This window comes from Sminthopsis crassicaudata, chromosome 1 (assembly GCF_048593235.1).
Source record: "Sminthopsis crassicaudata isolate SCR6 chromosome 1, ASM4859323v1, whole genome shotgun sequence".
NCBI classification, from domain to species: Eukaryota; Metazoa; Chordata; class Mammalia; order Dasyuromorphia; family Dasyuridae; genus Sminthopsis; species Sminthopsis crassicaudata.
In genome coordinates, this window is record NC_133617.1 from 77665057 (window position 1) to 77679769 (window position 14713).

Genomic DNA, 14713 nt, shown 5'->3' on the forward strand with positions numbered 1-14713 from the left:
TTACATTTTATGATCCCAAAACAAACCAAGAGCTCTGCCCTCCTGCAAATGCCCGTAGCTAACAGTGTCCCTGTCTCACTGCTTTTGCACTCACTGGATGCTGGTTCCTTCTTGCCCAGGGCCACATCTCTGCTGCACTGCTGGGCCTGGTGTTTCTAATCAGCTGAGGTTCTCTTGGTCTTCCTGGTGTTTTCAGGGCTCATTCTGGGAAGCTTCAATTTTTAGGTGGTGTTTTCTTGACTCTGGTCTTTATGCAAAAAGAGCTTTTGCTCCTATACAGCCACAAACTCCTTTCCATCCTGGAATTGTGTTCATGTTCCCTGCTCTCCTGCAGCTACTAGCACTGGTGCTTCTCTGGCTTTGGAACTGTGACCAGGGCTCTTGCTCCTTTGACTGACCACAAGCATTCCTCTCTGTCCTAAAACTGCCACTCAGAATTGTGTATGAGCAATAAAGTTGCTAACGAGTTCCATGATTTGCACTTGGTGCCAGCAAAGGGCTTCCTATACTCTCTTTCTAACAAGTTGTCCTATTCCCTTACATCTCTATACTGAGAGCTCCTGAAGTTGTTATTTTGACTACCTCCAAGCTGTGGTGCTGGTACTACTGCGCCTGCATCACAGACCTCTCCTGCTGACTTCCTGAATTGTCTTAGGCTGGAAAAAAAAATCTCTCAATCTGACCTTTTGTGGGGTTTGCTGCTTTAGAATCCAATTTGAGACATTCTTTAAAATTCTTTTGAAGGAAATGTGCCTTTATTCCATAACTGGCTGTGGTCTCCATAATATTTTTCTTGTGAAAATTGTTTTTAATTTTAGTCACTTCACCCTGTTTAATTCATGTTAACTAGACTTCTCTGAAATCTTGAAAGCAGTGCTTTACTACAATATTCCATCAACATGGTCTATTCAGTTTTTCCTTTATTATCTAAGAGGCAATCTTAAGATACACCCTTCAATTTTAGTTTTTCTCTCTTGCTTTTTAATATCTCATTAAGAATGAGGAAGAATTATTTTATTTTTGGTTGTTAACTATCCCTTCACAGGACTGACATCTCTTCTAACCTTCCTCTTCTCTGTGCCTACTTGTTTCTCTGTTGAATTTAATGTATTTCTATGTATCATATGGCTTATGTTCAATGTTCTTTTATCAATTATAAATGAGGGTAAGATTCATCTGATGCCCACTCCCTCATCCCTTTTCCCTGTTTATATATTGTTAATGCATGACTGAATTATTAGAAATAAATTCTACCCTAAGAAGGTATTTTTTTTTCCTTCAGTAAATTGGGATTCACTATCACAGGCATGGGGAGGTTAAAAAATTTCTGACTTGGGAAAAACTAATTTAATCGTGTTTGAGAACTTCATTAATGAAAGCAATTTTTCTTCTGGTGACCATACATTCCCCTTCTTGATGCCTACAGTAGTACCTGATGATGTGGGAACATATGTCTCTTTCTTTATTTGATTTATTTGATCCTTTTTCTCAACTCATTTTTTAAATTATCATTTTATATGCATTTCAAAGAGGCATGTAGATAGCTTAGTAGATAGAACTTGGCCTGGAATCAGTTTTATTTCCTGTGTTTTTTTCCCTTTTGTTCTGATTTTTCTTTTCCCAACAGGATTAATATAGGTATATGTTTAAAATGATTGTATATGTACAACCTATATGGAACTGCTTGCTGTTTTGAAGAGGGGAGAACAAAGGGAGGGTGAAAAAATGTGGAACTCAAAAAATCATACAAAACTGAATGTTGAAAACCATCTTTACGTGTAATTGGGAAAATGAAATATTACTAAAATAGGGAGGAAGGAAGCTAACAAAAAGGCAAGAGATCAGGAGAGAATAAGTTCTAGCAGTGGTGGGAGGGGCCAGACCTCCCATCACTGAGCTATGATGCTTCCCCAAAGTCTTTTTTTCAGTAGTTCCCTTCCCCTTGCCCAATCCTCACAAACAACTATAAAAGCAACAGTTTGAGAGAATCCTCTTTTATTTCCATGGGTCAAAAAGATCCTTTCCCTCCTCCTTGGAAAGGAGTGCCCTGCCTTCCTTTCGAATCTCTCCTGAGATGATGTGAAGCCGAGAGGAAGACTCTTGAAGGTGTAAGGTATGGGTCCTTTTCCCCTCCTTTATGATTCCTTGGGACATAGATCTAGCAATGGCACTGCTGGGTCACTTGCACACTTTGATAGCCCTTTGGGTATAGTTCCAGATTGCTCTCCAGAATGGTTGGATCATTTCACAACTCCAACAATGCATTCCAGTTTTCCCACATCTCCTCCAACAGGTATTGTTATCTTTTCCTGTCATTATTATTACCCTTTTTAAAGCTTCCAGATGTGATTCAAATCCTCAGGCTACTCAAAGAATAGTTGAATGACAGAATTGCTCCAATTTCCAACTGAACATAAGGAAGCTGAGGCTCAGAGAGCTGACGGTATTCTCCTTAATATGATAGACCATATTTGGACTTTGTCCAGTCTCAATCCCTTATTAAACACTAAAGTGAAGATAAATCCTATCTTCAAGCAGCTAACATTCTAATAGCAGAAAGTGGTCAAGAACTTTGGTTGGGAAAATTACGGGGACAGTGGATGAAGCCATAAAGACCTTTCCACTCTTTTTTTTTTTTCCCCCTGAGGCTGGAGTCAAGTGACTTGCCCAGGGTCACACAGCTAGGCAGTGTTAAGTGTCTGAGACCATATTTGAATTCAGGTCCTCCTGAATTCAGGGCTGGTGCTCTATCCACTGAGCCACCTTTTCCACTCTTCACGGTGCTATAGACTTGACTGTGGCTACAAACAGTTGAGATTTTAATGGTGCATGAAAATTCAGAGAAAGAAGGTAGAAAAATGGAGAGGAACATTTGGAAATTTGCCCTAGGAGAACCCGTGGAATGGGCTCTGTGGTGAAAGCAAGCTAAGAGATCCGTATCCCAATCTTGACAGCGAGCATTTTCATTGCAAGAACCAGGAGTGTGTGTGTGTGTGTGTGTATGTGTAAATCCCCTCGGACAAACATTAGGAGAAGGACGCTTCCCCAAAACAAACCCCCCCTCCTCAGGTCATTTCCCATGCTAGTTTAAAATTTCTAACCAGTCCTATCTGAATAAATCTGTCCTTTTCAGCTTTTTATAAGTAATATTTCCTCCAAGATTAGGTTGTGAGCTCTTTGAGGGCAGGGACAACTATCTTTTGCCTTTTTTCTTTTTCTTTTTTTTTTTTTTTTTTTCATCTCTTAGCACTGTGCCTGGAACAGAGTAAGCATTTAAATATTTATTGACACTGACTCTAGTAGTGAGAATTCAAATACATGCAACCATTTCAGGTGATTACTTTCAGTACTTGAGGTATAAAGATAACTTTGATTACTCATAACTGAAAAGCTTCTGAACAAATCAAAATTAATATACCAAGGATAAGGAGGGAAGTGGCCAAATGGGGGGAGAAAATCTTTGTATCAAATTTCTCTAATAAAGTTTTGGTATTCAAGATATATAAACATTTAACAGAAATAAGAGCAAAAGTCTTTAACAGTAGATTAGTGGCCAAAGGATATGAATAAAGAGTTCTCAAAAGACTTGCCAACTATAAATATGTGAAAGAATGCTTCAAAGCATTAAAAAGAGAAATGCAAATCTCACACCCAGAGAATTGACAATGATAAAGAATTGGAATAGGCAATGGTGAGGGAGTTGTGGGAATATAGGAATACTGGTGTATTATTGGGTCAGGTATGAATCAGTATCACCATTTTGGAGAGAAATTTAGAATTATGTAAATTAAGTTACTGAAATGTCCATACCCTTTGTCTCAGAGAGCATGACTAGGCTTATACTCCAAGGAGCTCATGAATAAGAAGGCCCTGCATACACCAAAATATTTTTAGCAGTATTTTTTTGCGATGGAAAAGAATTGGAAACAAAATGTATGCCCATTGATTTGGGAATTGGTAAACAAATTATGGTTCAAGAATGTAATGAAATATTACTGTGCTGTGGAAAGTAATGAATGTGATAAATATAAAGAAGCACAAAATATCTATATGAATTGATATAGAGTGAAGAAAACAATATACAAAACGACTACAACAATGCAAAGAATCACCATGCATGTGAACATGCAAACATATGACCAAAAGCGAATGTGGCAAAATTATAAAGAACAAGCGTGGCTTGAAAAGGAAATATAAGGCACTCCTTCCTCATTCATGGCAGAAGTGGGAGATCCACAAGTATTTCATTTCTAGATTTTTCCCCCAATACATTAATCAATTAGGCTGATTTTTTTCTCTCCATTTCTTTTTGTCTTTTAAAAACTTTTTTTTTTTGGTTATATGGAATAGTTTTTTGGGGAGAGGGCACTGGAGAAACTATGGTGACATGATATGAGAATGGAGGATGAGCAGAACAGGGGGTATTTGCTAGATATGGGACCATGAAAAGGCTTTTTCAAAGTGCTGGATTTGCTGTTTGGAGTTTCTGGTTAAAAAGTTCTATTCTCAGTTTCCAGGACTAGCCTTTTCCACAGGAGCAGACACTTTCAAAGTCCTTTGGCAGTTTAGTTCCTCCAAGCTTCTCTGCCTCTAATATCAAAAGGGTTGTAGGTGGGAAGAAGGAAGAGATGAAAAGAAAGAGATGGTGACCATTGTACAATTATGTGATGTTGGAATTATTGGGATCAATCAGTGTAAAGAGATGCTAAGTCCCAGATCATTCTGTTGCCAGTAAAGCTTCAATATTTTGGAAGTGGGCCCTGGAATTGGGATATATATGTGCTTCTAATAATGAAAAGAAATGGGGTATGCTGCAGAGTATTGAGCAAGAGGCTTTTCTTTCTTTTTTAAAGAATTTTTAATATAATCTGATTTATATTTCTATATTGCTAGAATTTCTCACATTATCCCCCATCTTCCTGAGAAGTAACCCATAATTATCCTATAAAATAAATAATACTTTAAAAATTTAATGTTTTATTTTCCCCAGTTATATGTAAAACTGTTTTTTTACATTTGTTTTGAAAACTTTGAGTTTCAGATTCTCTCCTTCTTTGCCCACTTCCTCCCCCTATTAAGAAGGCACATGTGAAGTTATGCAAAACATTGCCATAAAAGTCAAAATGCAAACAAAAACATAGATCTCCACCCCGCTCCCCCCAAAAAACCTTCAAGAAAAAAAATGTTTCAATCTGTATTCAGATAAAATCAATTTTTTCTTGTGCTGTGGGTAGCAATAATGCTTTGTAAGAAAAAAGGGAAAGATTAAAAAAGTCAGCAAAGCAATTAATAAATAAAAAAATCTGATAATATATTTTGCCATTCCTTCCTGAGGGGGGAAAAAAAGTTTTCTTCCAAATTAAAAAAAATTTTTTTGACTTGCTAAGTTCCTCAAGTTTAACCTTAGATCGCATACACATAGCAGCTTTACTGCCTGTTGCACACAATCCAAGAATGATAGATTACCTCCAGAAGAATCTTATATCCTCTTTAGGGAAGTGTTCATGTGTGTTGGGGTCTTTGGAGACAAAATATCCCTATGAAAATGCCATTATTTGCTGATGTTGATAATGTATTTAGAAAATTCAACTGCTGGGAGGCCGAGAAGATATAACGATCCAGTCAAATTCTCTTAACATTCCCTAACAGAGCCAACAAAAGGTCAGGATGGGGGGAAAACTAGGAGCAGCCTCTGCTTCTGGAGCTGAAGGAGCTGTAGTGTCTGGGGCTGAAGGAGCTGTAGTGTCTGGGGCTGGAAGGGAAAATATGTGAACCAACATTCAGTTATATGAAAATGGTGGAAAAGCACATGAATGATAATGTTTTAAAAAAATATTTTTATTTATTAAGTGCAAAATAAGAAAAAAAATAGAAAAAAGCAGAAAAAAAATTTCCATGTGCCCATTTCCATGTTCCTAAATAAAAAAATTTCATTTGAAGCAAGCATATATAATAATAGAAGACATTGTATTCATTACTGTTTGGATGATAATCTTAAAAAGTGGTATTTAAAAAAATAAATATATGTAAAGACAATTTTATTTATTTATTTATTTATTTGGTTTTGTTTTTTTTTAATTTTTAATTTTTATTTTTTCCAGACAAGTGTTTTTTTTAATTTTAATTTAATTTTATTTTATTTTATAACTTTTTTTTTGACAGTACATATGCATGGGTTATTTTTTACAACATTATCCCTTGCACTTACTTCTATTCAGATTTTTTTCCCTTCCTCCCCCAACCCCCTCCCCTAGATGGCTGGCAGTCTTATACATGTTAAATATATTACAGTATATTCTAGATACAATATATGTATGTAGAACCGAATTTCTTGTTGCACAGGAAGAATTGGATTCAAAAGGTAAAAATAACAGTTTACACTCATTTCCCAGTGTTCCTTTTCTGGATGTAGCTGATTCTGTCCATCATTGATCAATTGGAATTGGATTAGCTCTTCTCTATGTTGAAGATATCCACTTCCATCAGCATACATCCTCATACAGTATCATTGTTGAAGTGTATAATGATCTTCTGGTTCTGCTCGTTTCACTCAGCATAAGTTGATGTAAGTCTCTCCAAGCCTCTCTGTATTTCTCCTGTTGGTCATTTCTTACAGAACAATAATATTCCATAACATTCATATACCATAGTTTACCCAACCATTCTCCAATTGATGGATATCCATTCATCTTCCAGCTTCTAGCCACTATGAAAAGGGCTGCCACAAACATTTTGGCACATACAGGTCCCTTTCCCTTCTTTAGTATTTCCTTGGGATATAAGCCAAGTAGTAGTATGGCTGGGTCAAAGGGTATGCACATTTTGATAACTTTTTGGGCATAATTCCAGATTGCTCTCCAGAATGGTTGGATTCTTTCACAACTCCACCAACAATGCATCAGTGTCCCAGTTTTCCCACAGCCCTTCCCACATTCATCGTTATTTGTTCCTGTCATCTTAGCCAATCTGAGAGGTGTGTAATGATACCTCAGAGTTGTCTTAATTTGCATTTCTCTGATCAATAGTGATTTGGAACACTTTCATATGAGTGGAAAGAGTTTTAATTTCATCATCTGAAAATTGTCTGTTCATATCCTTTGACCATTTATCAATTGGAGAATGGCTTGATTTCTTATAAATTAGAATCAATTCTCTGTATATTTTGGAGATGAGGCCTTTATCAGAACCTTTAACTGTAAAAATGTTTTCCCAATTTGTTACTTCCCTTCTAATCTTGTTTGCATTAGTTTTGTTTGTGCAGAAACTTTTTAATTTGGTGTAATCAAAATTTTCTATTTTGTGATCAATAATGGTCTCTAGTTCTCCCTTGGACACAAACTCCTTCCTCCTTCACAAGTCTGAGAGGTAAACCATCCCATGTTGCTCCAATTTATTTATGATTTCGTTCTTTATGCCTAAATCTTGGACCCATTTTGATCTAATCTTAGTATGTGGTGTTAAATGTGGGTCCATGCCTAGTTTCTGCCATACTAATTTCCAGTTTTCCCAGCAGTTTTTGTCAAATAATGAATTCTTATCCCAAAATTTGGGATCTTTGGGTTTGTCAAAGATTAGATTGCTATTTTTAATCACTATCTTGCCCTGTGAACCTAACCTATGCCACTGATCAACTAGTCTATTTCTTAGCCAATACCAAATGGTTTTGGTGACTGTTGCTTTATAATATAGCTTTAGATCCAGGTACACTTAGACCACCTTCCTCTGACTTTTTTTTCATTAGTTCCCTTGCAATTCTCGACCTTTTGTTGTTCCATATGAATTTTGTTGTTATTTTTTTAGGTCATTAACTGTTTTTCATTTCTTAAAGCACAACAATATTCCATTACAATCAGATACAATAGCTTGTTTAGCCATTCCCCAATTGATGGGTATCCCTTTGATTTCCAATTCTTAGCCACCATAGAAAGAGCCGCTATAAATATTTTTGTAAAAATGGGTCCTTTTTCCTTTTTTGTTTGTCTTTGGGATATGGACCAAACAATGGTTATTGCTGGATCAAAGGATATGCAGAGTAGTGGTTTTTATTTTTTAAGAATTTAAACTTAAATACAAAATAAGAAAAGAAATATGTACACATCAGATCATAAGAGAGGATTCAAGGGGCAGTTGGGGGTGCAGTGGATAGAGCAGCAGCCCTGAAGTCAGTAGGGCCTGAGTTCAAGTATGGTCTTAGACATTTAACACTTCCTACCTCTGTGACCTTGGGCAAGTCACTTAACCCCAATTGCCTCAGCAAAAAAAATCAATATAAAACAAATTTCCATTTTAAAAACTTATAATTAAATACTACACATTGTTTTCTTTTTTTCAAATTGCATTCTAGTAATAACTTTATTTTGTGCTTTTTATAATCACTAGAATAACTGCCAAATATACCATCTACATAAAATCCTCATTTTTAACAAAGAAAACAAATAAAATCCAACAGACAAAGCAACCACAAGTTGGAGGACCATTTCTTTCTCTTTTTTTTCAGGGAATGAAGCGGGTAATTATAATTAATCAGAAGCATTTTTAGAAATTATTTAATTTTAATTGTTATAATCATTTTGCCTCATGTTCTTTTGGTTCTCCTTTTTTCTATATCACTTCATACAATCTCTTTGAATTTATCTTATTATTATTATGGGGTTTTTTTGCTGCGTAACGATATTTCAGTTCAAGCACATAGCCAAAGTTTGGACAAACTTTCCACAACTGATATGTACATAATTTGTTTCTCTTTATTTGCTACCCATTTTATCTATAAAGGTGCTATAAATGTTACCTATTTCAAAACTGCCCAGCTGATCTTTGCTTCCTTGGGTTTCTTTTGTTCTCTGCTGTGCACTTTTTTCTTGTTTTTTTCTTCTCTCCTCCCCTCATTCTAAAGAAGGCTACAATTAAGCTTGGATACATACATATACATATAGATATACATATGCATAGGTATTTATAAACATATGCACTCATACACATATATGTATGATTATGTTTATTTTCTCCTATCATCTGTTTCTTTGAAGGTACCAGCTCAAACCAACCAGCTCATCATTTCCTACACCACAGCAATATTTCAACCCAATCACATTCTATTTTAGGTGTTGATTTGAATCTTTTCAGATTATGTTAAGTGGACAACTGCTTTAACCTTCTGTTTCTTTCTGCTGCTCTGTGGTAATGGCATGTATATTTTTTGTGACGGAAATTTGGAGAGCTGAAAGTTTTCTGACCTATTTCACTATCTTCCCAGAATCATCTTACATATAACCCTTTTAATTCTTCTGATAATGAGAAAGTTCTTTTGAGTTACAAGCATCATCATCCTTCCATGTTGGAATGTAATTTTATTCTAGAATTTTAAAATTAGTCCCTAGTCCTGACTAAACTGTAAAACCTGGGACTTGTCTGTCCCAACATGCAGGTTTTCACCAGTTACCTATTCTTTCACATAAGGATCCATACACTGTAGAATTTCCACAGGTGTCTAATCTATAGAGCCTTAATGGGTGACCAGTGTTACCCATGCCAGGCCTTTACTGACCCTGGCATCCTTGGAAATCCAAAACCACTTTTTTAAAAAATTAATTTTATAATTATATATATTTTTGACAATACATATGCATGGGTAATTTTTTTTACAGCATTATCCCTTGTACTCACTTCTTTTCCAAATTTTCCTCTCCTTCCCTCTACCCCCTCTCCTAGATGACAGGCAATCCCATACATGTTGAATATATTACAATATAACCTAGAAACAATATATGTGTGTAAAACTGAATTTCTTGTTGCATGGTAAGAATTGGATTCAGAAGGTAAAAGTAACGTCGGTAGAAAGACAATAGTGCAAACAGCTTACACTCAATTCCCAGTGTTCCTTCTCTGGATGTAGCTGATTCTGTCCATCATTGATCAATTGGAACTGAATTAGATCTTCTCTTTGTTGAAGATTTCCACTTCCATCAGAATACATCCTCATACAGTATTGTTGTTGAAGTGTATAATGATCTGGTTCTGCTCATTTCACTCAGCATCAGTTCATGTAAGTCTCTCTGAGCCCCTCTGTATTCATCCTGCTGGTCATTTAAAACCACTTTTTAACAAATGAACTCAATCAAAAAAGATGGGAATTTGAGGTTCAAGCAGGGAGGCATTTACTGAACTCCAGGGCAAATGGTAGGCTGGACATCACAGAATCTGAACTGGTACCAAACTGGATCACCCATAAGTGGTCACAAAGAAACCTCTCATCATGATGAATCCCACTTCTGATATTATGTGAACTGGGTGAAGCCTTCCTCTCAAAATTTGAAGAAATTCAAGCTGAATTGAAAGCAAAAAAAATTATTAGAAGTAAAATTTGACATTAGACACTTCAGTACAAAGCAAAAAGGAACCCATAGCCTAGGAAAGAAGACAAGGGCAATTTATAATTAAAAACCATAAGAGGTTCAGCAAGGATTAGGGTAAAGAATGGATAGTCCCAGGAACAGGTAGGACAGAGAAACTTGATATTTTGCCAAAACAGTTGACTGCAAGGCTGATTTAGGCTATCTATTTTGGGGTATACAGCTCAGTAACATCATCCATTGAACACCATCAAAGGCATCTGGGAGTGAGCAATGCTTTGATTCACTGTAGGCTGCTGATTGACTCCTTTCAGCAAACAGACTTATTTTGTATCTAGTGTACCTTCCTGATAAAAGTAATTCAGAGAAAATAGACATTAATTTTGAAGGTACCTTCACACCACAAATACAGACTAAAATTGTAAGATTTTTTTCACACTTGCATTTTATAGTAACTCAGAGATTTTTCAGTATTGATCAATTAATAGATCTAATATTGTACTTTAAAAAATTCTATAGCTCGTCTGCCTTTTACTAGAAATTTGCTATGAAAGGAAAAGGATGGGTATAGTTATACCCCAAAAAGAAAAAAAGTTCCTTAGCTCTTTTTTATTCCAGGCATAAGTCATATCTGATAGCCAATCGTAGTCACAGGGCATCAAAAGCCAGGCTCAAGATTAACCAGGTGGGGAAGTTTCCTGTGGGAACACAATGAAAAAATGAATCAATAGAATTTTATTTTATGCTCAGCCAAGGTTGTTCCCAAACTTTTCCCCAGTCACAGATGTCTACCTCTAATAGTTATCAGACTGAAGCACATGCCATTTTCTATTGTTGGCTTCATTATAATTCAGACAATTATCCATGAAATCAAAACTGAAAACAATAGCAAATTATTGAGTTTTGACTTCAAATAACAAAATTTCACTAACTATAACTTAGGGCTTGAATATCTTTCTCATGTTTCTTCCTCAGTTAGGCTTTCAGACATATAGCAAATTCTTGACAGTTGACTCAATATCTTGAAGTTATATCTTTAAACCTCCTATATGTTTTCATAATTTTTATAAGAGATAGCTAAAAATTTCAAATAATAATTCATTCCTTTTTTGGGGGGGCTAGGCATTTGGGGTTAAGTGACTTGTCCAGGATCACATAGCTAGTAAGTGTTATGTATTTGAGGCCAGATTTGGACTCATATCCTTCTGACTTCAAGGCCAGTGCTTTATTCACTGTGCCATCTAGCTGCCTTCCAAGAAATCATTCTTTAGTTTAAGAGATATTATTATCATTGCTATTATTGGTTTCAAAACAATATATACTCAATATTTAATAATGTTCAGATACCTATTTTTGTCACATTCTTTTAACAGCTCTATTCATAATTTAAAGCAACTAAGCTTTAAAAAAAGTTGTTTGACTACATTTTGGATATAATGATCTCTCAAATTTCATAGTATAAGAGAATTTAGAAATTCAATAATAACATTTCAATATTATGAATTTAAAATATGAAGCAAAACTTGTTACCAATCAGATGACATCAGTTCAGACAAATGTATTTCCAAATTATCCTATATAAAAATAATTAACCTTATTACCTTTGGTATTTTATACTAATCATATATGAAGCCCACTTTAGAGTTATAAAGCATGGAACAATTACATTTAATTAAAGAAATAATAATGATAGTTAATATTTGTAAAGTGCCTACTATATGGCAGTCACTGTATTAAGCACTTTATAATCTTTATATTATTTGATCCTTACAACTCCAGGAGGTAGGTACCATTATTATTTTTCTTACTATTTACATATCAGGAAACTAAGGTAAACAGAGAAAACATAACTTGCTCAAGATTATACAGCTAACAAAATTTTTGCACTTGAATATAACTCAAGTTTTCCTGCATTCTCTGGTTTTTTTTTAAAGCACCTTTATTTGTGAACCTGACCTGAAATGAGAGAGGTTAACAGGATCAGAGCTGGATTCTCAAAATGTGATCAATGGATTCTTTCACTTTGTATTTTTACCCTCTGGTTCTATAATAATTTCTTAAGAGATGATATCTAAGCTCTTTTTTGGGCTCAGGGTTTTCAGGTAGTCCAATAATTTTTTTTTTGAGGCAGTTGGAGTTAAGTGACTTGCCCAGGGTCACACAGCTAGGAAGTTTTAAGTTTCTAAGACAGATTTGAACTCAGGTCCTCCTGATTTCAGGGCTGGTGCTCTATCCACTGTACCACCTAGCTGCCCCTAGTCCAATAATTCTTAAATGATCTCTCCTTGATCTGTTTTCTAGGTCACTTGTTTTTCCAATGACATATTTCTCATTTTCTTCTATTAAAATTCTTTTGATTTTGTTTTATTGTTTCTTGGTATTCAATTTCTATTTGTCCAGTTTTCTTCAATGATTTTTGTACATCTTTTTCCATTTGGTCAATTTTGCTTTAAGGAATTCTTCTCATTGCATTTTTGTGTCTTTTACCATTTAGCCTATTCTGTTTTTCAAGGTATTATTTTCTTCAGATTTTTTTTTGTGTGCCTTCTTTACTAAGCTATCAACTTTTTTTCCATGATGTTTTTACATCACTCTTGGGATGTAGACATGGGATGAATAATGAGTTTGGTAATCACCTGTATTTGCTTGAATTCTGTTATTGTCTAGGAGAGGCCAAAATAACTTAAGAATCAGAATCAGCCAATCAGAAGGCAAAATTAGTGTTGAGTCTGACATAGTAGTGATCCTTTGAGATGTCCAATGGGTGAACCTGGAACACCTTTGCTGAACCAGCAAGCACAAGACTAATTCGAACTGGTTCATACCTGTCCCAAATGGACAGGGCTACACAAACCTTGTTCCAGGTACTTTACACTCCTATTCTCTGCCCAATTCTTGGAACTCTCCTTCCCAGAACACCCCTAGAATGCACCAACACCTCTTTCTTCTCTTTTAAAACCATATCAATCACTTCTTAAACCTCCAAACTTCAGAGAAGTAGTTCTTGCTGTTCGTTAAGCATGTGTGCCCATAAATGCTTCTGCTCTACACTAAAGTGTAGAAGTCTGTGCCTGAAGAAATCAAAGGGATCTCTGAACCAAGGTGGGAAAGGTTCAGGGGATCTTTGATTTAAGGAACATTTTCTCTTTTAATGGTCAAGGAAAGGTTAACAAGAAGCAGCTATTTAAGTTTTAGATATATTTTAAAAGTTTTTTTCTTCATTCTGGAATTGTTTTAAAACTAGCTATTTTCCTTCATTGCACTAAAACAATAGGGTTATCAATCTTTGGAGGTGGGAGTGGGGGAGTGGAAATGGAAATGAGCTAAATTCTGTTTATTCCTGAAACTTTAAAAAAATTTAATTCTTATTAAAAAAAAAAAAACAAATTCTACAGAGTTGTATTCCCACTCACGAAAATTTAGCATATGTTGCTAAGTAAAACTCCTTAATGACTAATTTTTAATACCATTAATGTCTAAACCTCCAAAATCTACTGTGTTTTTGACAGTTTTACAAACCATGTATATCTGATTTTATTCTGTAATTCCAATGGGATCAAGGCTGAAATGACCAAAAATGTATTTTGCAGGTTTTTTGATTATAGCTTTCTAGCAGTTTTTCTATCTGGTTGCATTTTTCCTTTAAATCCTATCTTTTACAATTACACAAAAACATAGACAAAATAATAAGACAGACTTATAGACAGGCTACAAAAAAAGAAAATCCTTTTTAGGGGAGCTGGGAAGAAATTATCATTTAAGCTTACCCAGCAAAACCAAAATTTTTTTTATCAGATCACAATATAAGTTTTTTAAAGGAATTAATTCTGCTTGATGTAATTTTATTTATTTAAAATTTTTTTATTAATTTTATAATTATAACATTTTTTGATAGTACATATGCTTAGGCAATTTTTTTACATTATTCCTTGTACTCCCTTCTGTTCCGAATTTTCCCCTCCTTCCCTTCACCTCCTCCCCTAGATGGCAGGCATTCCCATACATATTAAATATGTTATAGCATATCTTAGATACAATATATATATGTGCAGAACTGAATTTTGTTGTTGTTGTTGTTGAAAAGGAAGAATTGGATTCAGAAGGTAAAAATAACCTGGGAAGAAAAACAAAAAATGCAAAGAGTTTACACTCATTTCCCAGTGTTCCTTCTCTGGGTGTAGCTGATTCTGTCTATCACACAATATAATTTTTCAATGACTAATCTTTAATTTGCTATTATGGTAAGAATTGAATTAACTGAAACAAATTATCAACTGATTCTATTACAGTTTTAAATCATATGTCACATAAATATAAAGAAGCATAGGAAAGCCTACGTGAACTGATGCAGAATGAAGTAAGCA